The sequence below is a fragment of the Molothrus ater genome, chromosome 5, assembly GCF_012460135.2.
Source record: "Molothrus ater isolate BHLD 08-10-18 breed brown headed cowbird chromosome 5, BPBGC_Mater_1.1, whole genome shotgun sequence".
Classification (NCBI taxonomy): Eukaryota; Metazoa; Chordata; class Aves; order Passeriformes; family Icteridae; genus Molothrus; species Molothrus ater.
The window spans coordinates 19,533,773-19,550,089 of NC_050482.2; positions in this window are offsets into that span (position 1 = coordinate 19,533,773).

Below are 16,317 nucleotides of genomic sequence, written 5' to 3' on the forward strand. Positions count from 1 at the left end.
TACTGATCCCTTAATGAACAAGAGAAAACCAGCCTTCCTTCCTTCCTTCCTTCCTTCCTTCCTTCCTTCCTTCCTTCCTTCCTTCCTTCCTTCCTTCCTTCCTTCCTTCCTTCCTTCCTTCCTTCCGCCACTTCCTTCCGCCACTTCCTTCCGCCACTTCCTTCCGCCACTTCCTTCCGCCACTTCCTTCCTTCCGCCACTTCCTTCCGCCACTTCCTTCCGCCACTTCCTTCCTTCCTTCCTTCCGCCACTTCCTTCCTTCCTTCCTTCCGCCACTTCCGCCACTTCCTTCCGCCACTTCCTTCCGCCACTTCCTTCCGCCACTTCCTTCCTTCCTTCCTTCCGCCACTTCCGCCACTTCCTTCCGCCACTTCCTTCCGCCACTTCCTTCCGCCACTTCCGCCACTTCCGCCACTTCCGCCACTTCCGCCACTTCCGCCACTTCCGCCACTTCCTTCCGCCACTTCCTTCCGCCACTTCCGCCCGCCACTTCCTTCCGCCACTTCCTTCCTTCCTTCCGCCACTTCCTTCCTTCCGCCACTTTTTTCCGCCACTTCCTTCCACCACTTCTTTCCGCCAGTTCCTTCCTTCCTTCCTGCCATCTTTCCTGTCTTCCTTCCCTCCTTCCCTCTACATTTTTGGGGTGGTTTTTTTATTCAAACAGGTCAAGAATGGTAGTACATGAAAAGGCAAATATTGTAGTAGAAATACAATCTCTCATATATAGAGGATCCAAACATGTCTGCAAAGAGCGATTATATACACATTTGTTTTCTGGATGCTTCTTGAGCAAACTGAGTTTTAAGAGTTCCAAGTAAATGTGATTTCACTGATGATTTCTGTTTATTAGCTAAGACCTCTTTCATTCTTTGACCTGTAACACATATTCCTCCTTCATCTTTGACTGAAAATCATTCCATTGTTATCTCAGCTTTCCTAAATTAAATCATGTTACTTGTCTCACATTTCTTGTTTTTTGAGCACTGTAATAATTATCCTTAAAAACGGACAAACTCGTACTGTGAGGGCAAGAAAGACAGTAAAATTTCAAATTCTGCAGTAGTAGTAGGCAAAACATTAATTCTTTTTTACCTATACAATTTTCAGGTTTTTTCCACATACAAAGTAACCATGGAATACCACAGTGATTTCAAAAATGAATAAAATTAGTGTAAATTATGCTCTGTGGTTATTAAGAAATGGGTTACCTTAGTAATTTGAAAACAAATTTTTTGAGGCACTTGACTTAGGCTGGCTGTATATCTAAACTAGATCTCAAATACCATTAGTACAAGCTAATGTACTACAGAGCACAGAGAAAGTTTGTGAAGCCTAGACTCTCTCTATAACAACCTTTGTCCAAGGTATCTGATATACAGAGACACACAATGCTGCAGTTAGCTCTGATTTTTGCAGAACAAAACCCTTCAAACTACCTTGTCTCTTTCCTTCCACCTCATCCTTTCTCAACATGCAATTTGAAGATAAAATGTAATTCATTTTTTTTATTTAGATATTAGAGGTCAGAGTGTTGTTTTTCACAAATGGGTTTTTCTCCATCAGGTCTTTGCCTGTTTTTTCTAAAAGTTTGAATGTTCCTTATTGTGTATCTAAAGTGTATAGTAGAAGTAGAACACAACTGTTACAAGCAGAGCAAGCTTTCATAGAAAGGTCTAATAGAGCATAATGGTCAAGAAATTTCAGAATGAAATATAAAAGAACTTTTCTTCACAGCTGTTATAATGGGAGAGTCCAGCTTATGTCTGTGTGTACAAATGATAGGAAATTTATTGAAAGATGTTTGTATACAGAGATAATTGTATCACAGTTTACATCCATAAACAATGTAGATCTTGCACTGCCTTTGACATCCTGGTATCATTCAAGCCTTTTGACACATTTAGCATGATTACACCAAATATTCCCATATTTCTATTTTATACATACATTAAAAGACTTTTTGAAGAATATTGCCTTCTTACCAAATACTGCTGCACACACCACAGTGGGTTTTTCAGACCAATATGATTAGGAAACAGCAAAATACAGATGTTTGTAGAAATAAATCTGTTATGCTTTAGGACCTGTTTTTTCAGAGTAGTACAGCACAGAGTATCATGTGGCTGCATTTGTCCATCAGTGCCTTAGGAAGGAAATTAAGAAGCCACAATTTAATCCACTTCCCCCCTGCTTTTGGGTCTCATTTGCTACTGCCAATCACATACATCAATCCTACCACAGTTGTGTAGATCAAGGAACTAAGAGAGCTGCTTCCATCTTACACATCTTTTCTAAAGAGAAGACAAAAATACACTTCCAAATCATGTAAATAGACATATAAATTAAAACGGTCAGGTTTCTTTCTGTGCCCCTGTGTAGCTAAATCTGGTCTGTAGTTTTTACCTACACTCAGGTTTTGTGTGCATATATGTTGAATTTCAACAGATTAAATCAGAAGTGACTTTTAAAGGTACACTTCTGAGCAAGAATGGGAGCATAACTAAGGAAAAGCAGTTTTAGTCTTAAAGAAAATTCATTTGCTTGATATTGTGACTGCTCTAGTTCACCTTTATCATTGCTCTAAGTAAAGCGCCCATGTATATATTGTCTCCACTGATGCTTATAAAATTCTGAATTAACTCATTGAATTTACATCTAGGCTAATAGCAATGACAATCCCTATGCCAGCAACTCTAATGAAAGTAATGTTTTCTGAGTATGGCTATATGAACTAACTAGTGTTCAGATGAACTGAATTGTACCATTGATTTGTGCCAGTGCTATACTTCACATGATTTTACTCTTCAGAATTAATCCAATGTAAAGTTCAATACCTGACAGGCTGGGGGGAGGGTGTTGTCATCTAGTCTGGTAGGTTTTCATCTATGCAATCATGTGGGTGCCCAGGCTCTTTCACATAGAGAACATTGCAGAAAAAAAATCTCCCCAGTGTTGCATAGCCAATAGCATTATTATAAATGATGTGGTTTTCCCAAACATTGTATTTGCCCCACAAAAAAAAAAAATGAAACAAGCCCAAAAAAAGGGAAGCTGAAGGAAAAGGCAGCTGCTGAAATTTCAGACTGCTTATATTATTGTATTTACTGATGTCTTAGCAAAAATCTCCATAAACTTCAGAGTGAATAAAAAGGGAAGTGAAAGTAATTCTTAAATTATGTTAATTTACTGTAATATAAAGAAAAAACTGTTTAAAGAGCCCTAAGTTACATAACTGACATTTTAAATAAACAGCTTGTTGCTAACAGCCTGACAAGCCTCTTCAAACTGAGGATGACAGTGCTAACACGAGGGTGGGAGAATTGCCTGTCATGTATTCTTGTCATGGCTGATGGGAAAGGGACTCATCTCACCTAACTTCAGAACTCCATCAGCTATGGGTGGATTGCAGCTCCACAGCCAGACATGCAGCTGGGTGTACACTCAGTGTCTTAGCTGAGTCAAAGTCTTTCCTAGCCTAGTCAGCTGATCCAGGGCAGTACAGAGGGCTACTGAGATGGTCAAAAGTGGATGACTATTTCAGGGTGAGATGAATAACTTTCTAACTTCTGTTCACTATATGGACTAGATTGGACATTCATCTCTGTATAATCTTTGGTGTTTAGCATCATCTGAGATTCCCCAGAAGTCCAGGATGCCAGCTGAAGGCTGTCAGGTATGGCATGGTGCCTACAAGGCTGCCCACACCCTTTGGTTACTGCACTGGAGGCTGTGCTGTGTACCCTGGGGCACCTCAGGTAATGTGTGTCAGGCAGCTGAGTTGCACCCTCACTGATTATAGCAGAATCTTAAACAGCTGGCTCACATGCAGTTACTTTCCTGTACTCATGTAAATTTAGTGTCTCAGTCTGTCTCAACATGGATATCTAAAGCTTTTTGAGTTGTTCAAGCAATTTCTAGCTACTTCTGTGTTCTATTTACACCACCAATCATATTCACCAGCTTTGCAGACATCTGAAATACTCTAGGCAAGATATTGCACAAATACATATGTTTAGCCTTTTGAAGCCTGCTTTCAGCTTCTAATCTAAGCCAGTTGCTTAATTTCCTCTCCAGACAACAGAAAGGTACAGATACTTCCTTGGGTCTATTAATCTTACTTAAATGGTTTAACATATTTTTAAAACCGATTCTCTACTGAGTACAGTGGATAATAATACAACTTTCTGAGAGTAAGAGAAGCAATTTTCAGGTAGACAAATGTAGTGAGAGGGTCCAATAGACCTAGCATTATCTCACAATGAATCATTACCAGTATTGACTTAGCCTCTGTTGTGGAGCATCTGAGAACCTCAGTACAAATAATTTACTGACCAGAAACAGCAAAAAGACTTCTTATAGAAAACAAGCAGCAGAACACATTGGGTGATATTACCATGAAGGCTCTAAAAGAGGCACCAGAACACATAATGTTTGATTTATGAATTATTTAGGCTCATTCCAAGTCTTTTCTGAGTGCAAATAGTCTCCGAAAAAAGTGGTTATTGCAAAATGCTCCTAAGGATATATCATGGTGTTTTGTTTTCTCTAATTTAGCTTGTATTATTTGTCTCCTGCATCCATTTGAAGAAGGGAAACCCCTTATCTCCAAAAATCTTACCTCTGGGTCAAGAGACTACTGTGCATTTGAGCCTTTAAATAATGCACTGTAAATCTTCAGTCTGGTGCCTGGACTTGTGCTTGCTTTGCTTGCACTTCATTACATCAGGGTGTTTACAAACTCCAAAGCAAACACTGCCATGCACCCACCAGAGCTTATCACAGCAGATCAAGCACAGGCCCTTCAGAGCAGGACTTGCTTGTACCATCTTGAATTCAGACACAGGTAAAGCAAGTTCACGTCTTCTCCAAAGAAAAAATAAACTTTCTCATTAATTTTACTCAAGTCTGCAACTAAGCATCACTCGCTGTATAACTTTAAACATCTCAGAATGTCTGTTTCTCTGTGAGGCTACATGCCATGGGGACAGAATACTCTGACTTCAGTGCTACCAATCTGCCACAGGAACCACGGGCATCTTTGAACACCATTGCATGTCATAGCAAGACCCATGGGTTCTTTGAAAACTTGAAAAACTTAAAAAAATATTTTATCTTAAAGTTTGCAAAACTGTTACATTCTGTTACACTGCTGTAATATTTTGACTTTGAATTCTGTAATATTTAGGAAGGCTGTTCAGACACAACAGTGCAAAACTTCCTTCCATTTACCCAGACAGAATTTTATCATCCTTCAAAGACAATCAAGAAAATATTTTGCCCTCTGCTTGCACACTACTGCCTTTCTCAGCACCTTACCTGGTTTTGTAGGTGGACATTTATCCACATCATAAAAATCAGCTAAAATCTCCTTCTGGCTGATAAAGTTGAGGGGTTTTTTTTAACTATAGAGCTATATCTTTGTACATCCCTGCAAGGTATTGAAGGTGATATGTGTTCTATGTTCTCTGGTATCATTTTAACCTGGAAATCGGTCTTTGGATACAAGTGAACTCATAATCTCATTTTCCTGGAATATTAAGAAAGAACAGTACATCAAAAAGGGCAGGAAGAAATCTGTTATATAACTCCAAAGCAGGGGGAAAAAAGAATAATAAGGTGCAATTGAAGAGGAATCTTTTTCAGCCAAGATTTTAGTAGAAGTTTCCTTTGACAGTTCTATGATCAATGTTTTATTCAAATTCAGTAATATGAAACTTTATCACACAGAAAGAGCATTGAAAAATATAGTTAAAAGCATCTTTCCCAATATTTTATCATGGCACATACTGTACAAAGTTAATGCAATATCGCTACAATAATGTACAAAAAATTTTTTAAAATTGATTTGTCAATGAGTGAGAATAATTCCATTATATATTTTTGGAAATTTGATTTTGTCAAATTTTTTGAAGTGAATGTACCATTTATAATTGTAAATGAGAAAATTAGCATGAGAGCACATTAAAAAACAGAGGAATCATTATGCTTAGCATGCGTGAGTCACTGAAGTGTGGTGAGTAGGAGGTTCTGTGTAGTAACCTGAATTGTACTGAAGATTCAGTACACTTTGTATGCTTTCTCTCTCTCTCTGTCTCTCTTCAGAAGCTCATGAACCAAACCTCCATGCAGTACAGATGAATAGAATATTGGATATTTTTCTTAATCAATTTTATGTAATTATTAAAGATGTACAAGCTGGTTTACATACAGTAGGGTGGAAACTGGCCAGAGGAACATAAGCTGAGGCACAAAACCAAGATAAGCCTATCTGCTTTTCTAAAACTGATTGCCTGTTGTAATCAGCATAACTTTTATAGTAGGAACATCTTCCACATGTCAGCTAATATGGCCTAAATGATTCCTTTCTGTAGTTTTTGGGCTCAGGTCCATACAAGTCAGTCAAATCACATTATTGCATACAGATGCTGAAAATTCTGCTGGTCTCAGTGCTCTGCAGTCTCATTTTTTATCCTGCTTATGCCAACTCAGAATGTAAGCATAAGAAGACTTCAAGTGAGTCAAACTTTAGAAATACAAATTCCAGCCACAATGAGTAATTGGATCCCAGTCCAACCAAGTGGACAAAATGTTACACTAAGAAAAAATAAATTAAAGGATAACAGTCCACAAGATGTATAAAGAAGAAATGAACAGAGCATGATGTTAGTTAACCTATGCAAAACTTATCCCTAAACCATAACAAATACAGATTAATTCCTATTGCCCAATCACTCTTCTAACTCCCCAAAATTACATCAAATATTCCCCTTCATCCTGTTGTCCCTTCAGACCCATCTCTCCTCTTCAAAAGCAGGAAACAGTAATGTGAATTCTGGAGGCCTGAAAAATTTTGCTTTTCTTTTGTTTTGTTCCACTATAGAACCTAAAAGTTTGGTTTTGTTACATTATTCCTTGCCACATGTTTATCAATAAGTATGACAATGTATTCATTATTAGATATCATCACATTTTTAAAATTTGGGCTAAGCAAGTAGAAATACCATCATATCTCACAAACACTGGCAAGTATTACATACTTATAAATAGGCTTTTTTCACAATTTTGAATTTTTGCAATATATGTACTATGATTTCTATGGATTTGTTTAAAAAGGGGGCAACCTATATTTCCTACAAAAAGTACAACCTGAAAAATTCACTACCACTAGATCTTTCTTAAACTCTCAGTGCTTTGCTTACAAATTCTCCACTTTCCCTGTAAAATGTCTCAGTGCAGGAGGGCAGGTCTTAGTCACCCAGAATTATTTCACTGCATGACTGAAGGAAAGGTCAAACCAGAAGGAATGTTCAGGACAACTTGGAAGGAGATGGCTAAACAAAGAAACAGAATTAGGTGGATCTTATTACAAGCAGTTCATCTGCTGGGCTTTCTCACTAGGGCTGTTGAACACTGCTCTACTTCCCTAAGGGTCTTGCAGCTCTGTACACAGAGCAGCACCTCCCTTCCCAAAGACCTCCTAAAAAATGTCATCTTGAAATCTTTTTTAAACCCTGAGAAGTTGCTGAGATACTTAATTCACATCATATACAATTTTGTGTGCATGTAAAAGAAGAAGGAATATAAAAAGACAAGTTATGAATCATCCATTTTAAGCATTCTTTTACTGGATGTAACCACTACAGTAAAATAGGTGTCTCAAGACAGCTGTCAGGTAAAAACCAGAAATAGGAGGCTAATGAAAGGAGATTTTTAAAAAGAAAATTGTTTGAAGGGTAAACTGCCAACTTAGAGGAGATGACAATACATAGACTGATAAAGCTATGAGGAGAGTCTCAAAATGCAAGAAAGATCATCATTTCTTCATTCTTCCTCAACTTCCTTGATTTTGATTGTGGCCTCAGGGCATGAGTGCAACACACACACACTAAGTAATACACAGTGCAAGAGGTCTTTAAGGTATTCTCTATTTCAGAGGAGCTCTTGACCTATGAACACTCTGGAAATAGTTTTTTTGGCACTGTCATAAACAAATTGGGCCATGTGTTGCTTGAGGGGGCCATTCTGGCAAGACTTTTCAGAACATAAAATAGGCCATGACTGCTGACAGAGGTTGAATGTGTCCTTTTGAGCACATTGAAAAGATGCTAAAGAATACAAATGAACTGAAAAAAATAGTAAAAGCAAGGAAAAAAAGTCATATATTTATATTCTTTGTTCATTTTAAGTTTGGAGCAAAGCTTCAAGACTTTGCTATGTTTACAATATAAAACTAAAGAGTTATCCATGTCTTTAAAAATATTAACTTCCTAAAAATAAAATTAATAAACAAACTGGTAATGCTCATAAAAGAAAGTATTTATATTAATTGAAATTCCCCTTTTTAAAAATTTATGTGGAAATATTGAAATAGAAAAGCTCTCCAACAAAGGTAGGGACCTTTTTTATTAGAGAGCATTTTTGAATCCATAGTCTTACATAGACTTACAGGATGTAGATCACAAAAGGGCTCAAATCTTTTGTATTACTCTAGGAGAATTCTGAAGTCAAATTTCTGAAAAAGCAATCAGAAAGTTGCTTCACACCTCAGTGTCTCAAAATTGTTGACCAATACTAACATATATGCTTTTTTTGCCTTAAAAAGCATATACAAAAAAAAATACAAAAAAAAAGCATATTAAAAAAAGCATATACAGACTCCTTCAGTTTATGAAAAATCTTAGTTCCCTGCTGTATAACAGACAGCAGTGAACAGAAAAAAATATCAGAATTAGAAAAAAAATAATTACAATTATATTAAGCAGTTGTATCTCTTTCATGGTAGTATTTTGTAGAGTAGAAGAGCAAAAAGGCTGGAGAAATAAAAGAGTTTCCTCCATGTGCAATTTATCATCTCTTGTACAAGAGGTGAACATTGCCCAAGGAACATATTTAATTTAAATCCATGAATGTAGCTCAAATGTGAGAAGTATCCTGTGAGAACACCTGATTTAGAGGATGAAGTACCCTTGTCTAGAATCCTATGTGACTTTTACCTGCATATGTCCTGCTTTATCAAAAATGTCACATTGGTTACCAAAATTATTTTTCATTGCCCAGAGAGAGTTGGATTCCCCCCTTTGCTGGTTGCATTAAAGCTGGAGATCCAATAAATCCCAGATATCTCAGATGTCAGATATCATGGTCACTCTGAGCAATTATTTAAAAAAAAACAAACAAATAGTCCACAGTCTCTTGTAGCTGATATGCCAGGATTTTCAGTCAACAAGGTGAAAAATTCCCATCCTTGTACGGAAGAAATTAAACCTGTGTAGATGCTTTCTAATTGAAGGCCTTATCAAAAAGAAAATTCAGTAATATTCACTTTTCTGTGAGAATATTCGAATTCTATGCATTTCTGGTGGATAGTTTAAATATACTTTAAAATGCATTCATCCATCTCAATATCTCAAGTAATATTTTTTATTTCCCTGTTAACCTTATGTGATTTCCAAGCACCAGGGGTTTTCACCTGAAGAGTAATGCTTTCTTTTTTTCCTCCATAACTAGGAATTGAATTTACCACTCACTTTTAGAAGTGAAAGCTTGCTTCCTTGCTTAGCTTAGACAAACTGCTGGTCTGTTTTCAAATTAGCTTTGTTTGTGTAGGTGTGGCTGGACTCTTCATCTAAACTGCCTACCTCAAAAGCTCAAAAATCAAAAATCATCAGTCAACCCTCACAACATGGCAAACCTACAATTACAATGAAAAATCACACAATATGACACTTCTTTTGGAAATCTAAAAACATTTTGCTTATAGAACTGATAAGTGTTCAGAAACATCCCTTTCAAACTTCTAAAATTCATAGAGTCAGTAAAGTTAGAGCATTTGCTGAGCAGTTCAGCTTCACCAAGTACCTGTCAAGTCTCCTGATCAGCCCTGCAGCAGTTTAGTTCAGGGTCAGAGATCCCAGAGTTGCCAGTGTGCATGCCAGCTGGAATGGAAGAGATATAAATAAAACATGTTGGAAGGGCTGGTAGTGAGGGAAAGTTGTTCTTTTCCTGTGCATCCCTGCAGTTGTGCATCCCTGCAACTCCACAGCAGCCCTGCCTGAACCCCATCTAGAACTAAAGAAAAGTTTGTGGTTTTTATAGCAGTAGGGCAGATTGCAAGTATGAAACTGCATTCATCATGTAATTAGGAAAGTTAGCATACAATGCAAGCTGAGGTTTGAATGCTACACCTGTGCCCAGGCTGGGAGTACTCAAGTGCTAATCGACCTACCACTGGTAGCAGTGGATGTAGACAATATTCAGTGGCTAGATAAGAACCCTGGCAGGCACATTCCTCACAATCAAAATGTTTATTGTTATTTGAATTTATTAAACTTTGATTGATTTTCCCTGCAGTTTTTCATGCCAGGTATCTGCTTAAAGCTGATTCACTTTGATGTTTCTGATAAAAATGTTCAGTCATTTCCAAGAATGATAGCAGAAGAGGATACATGCAATGGCTGTTCTGAAAACCTATTGCATCACTTCCAATGAGAAACCTAGATAGCTCAAATCCATCTTTACTTGACATAAGAGATAAACAAAATAGAGATAGAGAAGAGAAAAATGAGAGTGAAGAGAAGTAAAATAAAGGGGAAAATAGTTAAATAAATAGTTTTCCATCATAATTGATTTATGCTTGCATAGTATTCGAGACAGTCACTTCACGGAATTTCTGGCAGAAATTTATCAGGCGTTATTTTGACTATTGTACTTAAGGAGGAAAATAAAATAAGAACACAAACTCCACCTGGTATTCAGGAAGATGTCTCATTGCATTGTCTTCAGATAACAGAAGTAATTTTGTCTGACATCTTCCAGCTAGTAATAATGCCCTGATTTCATATACCACTGGCATACTAGCCCACTACTTAATTGGTTAATAAACAGGTATATTCAATAATCATGATGGACTGTGCCAAACTGCCAGTCTTTGCTCCAGAAACATATGCTGGTAATTAATAATGATAATTTAATAAAAGGATCTATTACAATCAGGTTTTGGTTGCTATGAATCTGTATAGGGGAGAAAGCACATTCAAGCTTTCAAGGTCTTCTGCATCTAAGAGTAAAGAAACCAAGCAAAGTGGCTGATGTAGTATGGGCGCTTTCCCTTGATTAAGTGAAGAGGGTGACGAAGAAAGCAAGGAAACACTAGAAGATCCATCCAGAACTGCGAGGTACCAAGCTGTAGGGATCCTATGATAACAGTGCTAAGAGACTACATTAACACAGCCAGAAAATACAAGCAGATAATCAACTGACAGTGAAAATGGCAGGGTGGATAAATCTGGTTCAACAGGGAGTCTTTATCCAGAGGGACTGACACTGCTGTGTCGTGACGCAGTTCGGAGGGCTGCAGCGAGGCTGGCATGTGGCTCTGCCAGAACAATAGTGATTGACTACAGATGGGCACTTCTCTCCAAAAACATTCCTCACAGCTCCCTGGCAGGGAGGGATACGCAGACACAAGCTCCAATCTCCATGGTAACCACTTACTTCAGCGTGACATCAAGCTCAGATCAAAACTCCATAGGCGTCAGATAGTACATGCTGTTTCTCTCCTTGAATTAATAATATTGATTTAAAAGGCAGGTTCCATTAACTGTTTCTACTCTATGCTGGGGATAATTACTGTCTGCGGTGCCAGTATTATTCCAGTGACTTGAAAACAGGAAGCACAGCATCGAGTTAAATAATTCATGCTATGCTGCTGCTCACTCTGTTCTTAGAAACAGAATTATTGCTAACTGGGCATGGTAATTTCAGCACAGAGGTGATAGGATTACGAAATGTCTAATTGCTCTCTCATGCGATAAGATTACTTTTCTTAAAATGCTTTAATTCTTCCAAGCCGAGGCAAACAATCCAGACAAGTGACAAAACAGGAACAGCCTGCGCAAATACGGCTGAGATTTTCCTTCTGAAAGCAGTGAAAAGTGCAGTCAAGGCTTCATTCTCCTTCCCACCCCCTGCATACTTCCCGAAAAAAAGCTTTTCAAAAGCAAACAGCCAATGTAGAGAGTCTAGAGGGGAGGGAGTTCCTTATACTACTCCTTAGAAGTGGTTCCTCAGTCAATTATATGATGTTAGCAGGCTCTGTGGGGTTTCTCAGTTAATCTTCCAAAGCTGCAAGGTTGGTAGTTGTGATACAGTCTGTCAGAGTAGGCTTGCTTGTAAACTTGGAGAAAAGTGGAAGATAAAGTTTCAGGTTTCTGTGATATATGCTAAGTGCCTCTAGGAGAAAAGCCGAACAAACCAGGACAGTTCCACTACTTAGTGAAGGGCTGAAAACAAGGGATTTTTTACAGTCTGGGCAGAAATATTTTTGGCATCTAAACAAGCTTTTCTGTTCACAAAAAGAAAGCTGCAGCTTTGGGGCCATATTAGGAGACTGAGTATGTGCAAGCATTCAAGAATGTCAGAGACTGTAAGTCACCTGGGCAGTAGGGTCACCCAATGCCTAAGCAAATGTTCTTACTCACTATGAGAAGTGTTGATTAGCTGGCTTGTTTGGAAATATTGAAGGAGAATGGATTTCCTGAAGGACTTGAAGGTTCATCTGATTCTGCGCTTGCACTGGAGAAAAACACACAACACTTCATGAACTTCCACACCAGACTAAAAGCTACCTACAGAACTCAGGGGATCAGGGGACTAAGCACTTAAAGCAGGCAAGAACAGATTAACTGCTTCAAACCAAAAGTTCATCTAACCCAGTAACCATAAGCCTACACCAGGAGAATGGAAGAGGGCAAGAACAGGGAAATAACTGCATTTTCCCCATATTTTCCCCTGCCCACTTCCTGCAGCTGGGGATCTGTCAAATTTACATGATGGGCAGAATTATTTATCTAAAGATTTTTTGTTCAAATTACTTTGAAACATATATCTTAGTCACAAGATCAAAAAAGTGTGGTGCTAATAGCACTAGTTGAGTGAAGACAGTTCAGTTTTTGGGACAAAGAAGGATCCAAAATTGGAAAGACAGGACCATTTAAAGAATCTGAATGAGCTGAGACCCTGGATGTCAGGTATGTATTAAAGTTATTCCAGATATTGTGCAATCTAAGGCATCAGTCTGCACTTTGTGTGCAATCTGAGCTCACTGTGCACAGGTGTATTAACCTGCAGTGGTGCTTCCCACCAACCACACGGAGAATGAGGAGCAGTTCTGAGGTGCTCAGCTTCACACCTACCACTTGCTGGCAACTGCTAGCCATGACTGTCCTTCAAACTCAGGGTTAGGGCTTGGGCACAGCCGGGGGCTGTTGTTTTCTGACTAGCTCAGAGCAACTGACATTTCTAAAAATGGATTGTTGAAATGTGCTAGTCATAACATTCTGTTATCTTCTTCCCAACTCCACAAAGCGCATGCTTAATTCAGCCATTCCATCTAAATGGTTTTCACTGAGTAGATCTCAGTGTCTTTCCCCCAGCCATCTGTCAGTGGTACTGACACAGTTCACAGGGCTTTGGAATTAAAAATCAGAATCACCACAACAAAATTCAAGATAAGGGGAGAGATACTGAACATTGTTTTCTGTCTTACACACACATACATCCATGTACATATTTATATAGCTGGGTCTTTGACTAGGTGATGCTTATGGGTCTCTTCCAACTAGAGATATTCTATTATTTTATTATTTAAAAACATAAAAAACTTGTGAGAATGTTCCATTTCTGTTTCTACTCTTTAACACCACTAGGATAGAGGGTTTATTCTACTAACATACAGGAGTTCCCTATCACATGCACCACCCAGGCCTACAGGAATGGTCTTTATTCAAGCATGATAAAAAATTATGATCTGTCAAGAAAAATTTATAAATCTAAAAATAGACATGAAAATTAAGGGAGACAATGAGAAAATATTAATATATTTTAAAGAGGGTTTATAGGTTATCTAGACAGCTAGATTGACATACTAGCTGTCAATCAGAAACACAAGAGAGCTTAGTACTTCATTAGGAAGAACCTATCCATAGAGTGAGATGCAATATGTAAGAGAATGAAGCTGGCCTTTTCAAAATACATACATAGGGAGGAACATATTTGGGACAAAAGTGAGAGAAGAGATGCTGGGACCACAGAAAAAAAAATAAGACTTGCTTTCTTGTGAATTTTGCCTCTTTAAATAATTTAAAGTTGTACAATTGTTATCCTAAGCTGTATCTTGGCCTCAGAAGTCCCCAAATCAGCTAACTTATTTCCCTACACAAGGCAGCCCAGCTCAGGGGCTGACTGCATTGTTAGTCATCTCACAGCAGTGTTGTAGACAAAATAGTTGTTGGCACATGAGAAGAATGGACATTGTAGAAAGAATTATCTTTTATCAGGTTACCTGACATAATGGGAAACAATAGACAGGCTTCTAAGGATAAAATTTTTCAGAGCAGAAAAACAGACTGCATTCTCTCTACTTATGTGGAGTTCCTCTTATAAGATTTTTATGGTGCTTGTAATTCCAGGCAATTAACTTATAAAATATTTATATTATGTTGATTAATAGCATATTATAAAAATATTAGCATAATCATATTGTCATTGCCTAAAGTCATGTGATATGCAGTAAAAAAACAGCAACTGGAGATATACAGGAGAGTGGTTAAACATCAATAGGAATGCATAGACAAAAGAAACATGGAGATAAGACACTGAAACAAAAGCTATTGGACATCGTCCCAAAGCTGGACTGTTTGCTGCTCAAGTGCATAACAATTGATATGAAAATTATGTTTCAATCTCTACAATATTGCTGCAACATTTTATTTTAAATGTGTATTTTAACATTGGTTTCTATAAAGCATATACAGCTTAACTGATGGTACATTTCCTTGTCAGACCACAGTCACATTTTGCATTATTAATTAATTTTCAGTGAATTGGAAACAGAAGTTGAGGTGTCAAAGATAATAAAATTCCTGCAAGTTTCACAAAGAATGTTGCTTGGTTAAAGGAGAACAGCAGAAAGGGAAAGACAGGCAGAATTCATCTGTTACATGTCTTGTTTTGGCAGCAGAACACATGTACCTACTGGCCAGTCAGCCAAGTGTACTGACTGGCAAACACAAATGTGCACAGCTTTGGGTAGTCACAGCTAATGACTAATTTCATCTGTTCTGTGGTTCTTGAAACAACCTACTCTTATAGCCTTATCTGCAGAAGTGTTGCAATACTAAAAGTTGGCAAAACTGTCAGTAATGCTGAAGACATATGTTATTCTCTACTATCTAGACAAGTCAACTTCACATTACAAATAGCCTTATGAGTATATAGAAGCTCCTGAAAGCCATTTTCTCTAGCATAACATCCTACCAAATGCATTGTTGAAACACCACAAAAGTATATTCAGACTTCAATATTCACAAGTTTTAACATCTTATAAACTAAGGCTTGGCATCACTGAAGAGTACACACAATCATCTTGTACCTTTAGGTTGTTAGGAGCACTGTGGAGTCCTGGAATAGAGATGTATCAAAGGAAGTAACTGAGGGTACAGCTGCTTGCAACTGATCTGAAATGCAAGTTTGACTCCAACCCATGTGGTGTTCCTGTCCACCCTCACCCCATGAGAGCACTGTGCCACCAAGCAATCAGACACTTCAGGGACAGTTCTGCTAAAAAACACTTATTTTCCACTGGGTTTGCCTTTTAATAGGGTGAACTTCACGATCTAGATGACCACAATGAGGGGTTCAAGAGTCCTCATATGGCAGCAAAGGAGGAGTTTGCTCCTTTTACTGACAGGGCAGCCTTAGCTTGTGAAACCATAGCTCTAAGATAATTCAACAAACAACTGCTTGCTGTATTTCACCTGAGTGCTTTGCCAAAGGGACACATTAGGAAGACAGGACTGCAGAAGAGGTGCTAAGAAATATATCTGCCCTAATCTGCAATCAGCCTAGAATCTGCATCACATTTCCTGTACTCTGAACGGACTGAAGCGGCCCATGAGCTGTGAAGAGATGTTTAGCAAGGTGAACCATTTTATTAGTATGTGAGAAGGATGCTTATACGGGAATATATGTGTACACAGAAGAATAACAAAGCTAATAAAGATTCACTCATATCTTAGTTGCAGCAATCAGGTGCAGTGATTTTTGCCCCATTTTCATTATGGACCCTAATGTGCCTTGAATAATTCCTTAAAACATGTCCTAGAAACTATGCCTCATGCCTGTACAATTTTTTTAAAAAATGCATAAACAAGTTACGAAATATAAGCACTCATCTGGTGGCACTGACTATGCCCTTATAATATAATATTTAGTATTCTGTATATAAATTTGAGCACCACAATAATAAACCTTGGCGCT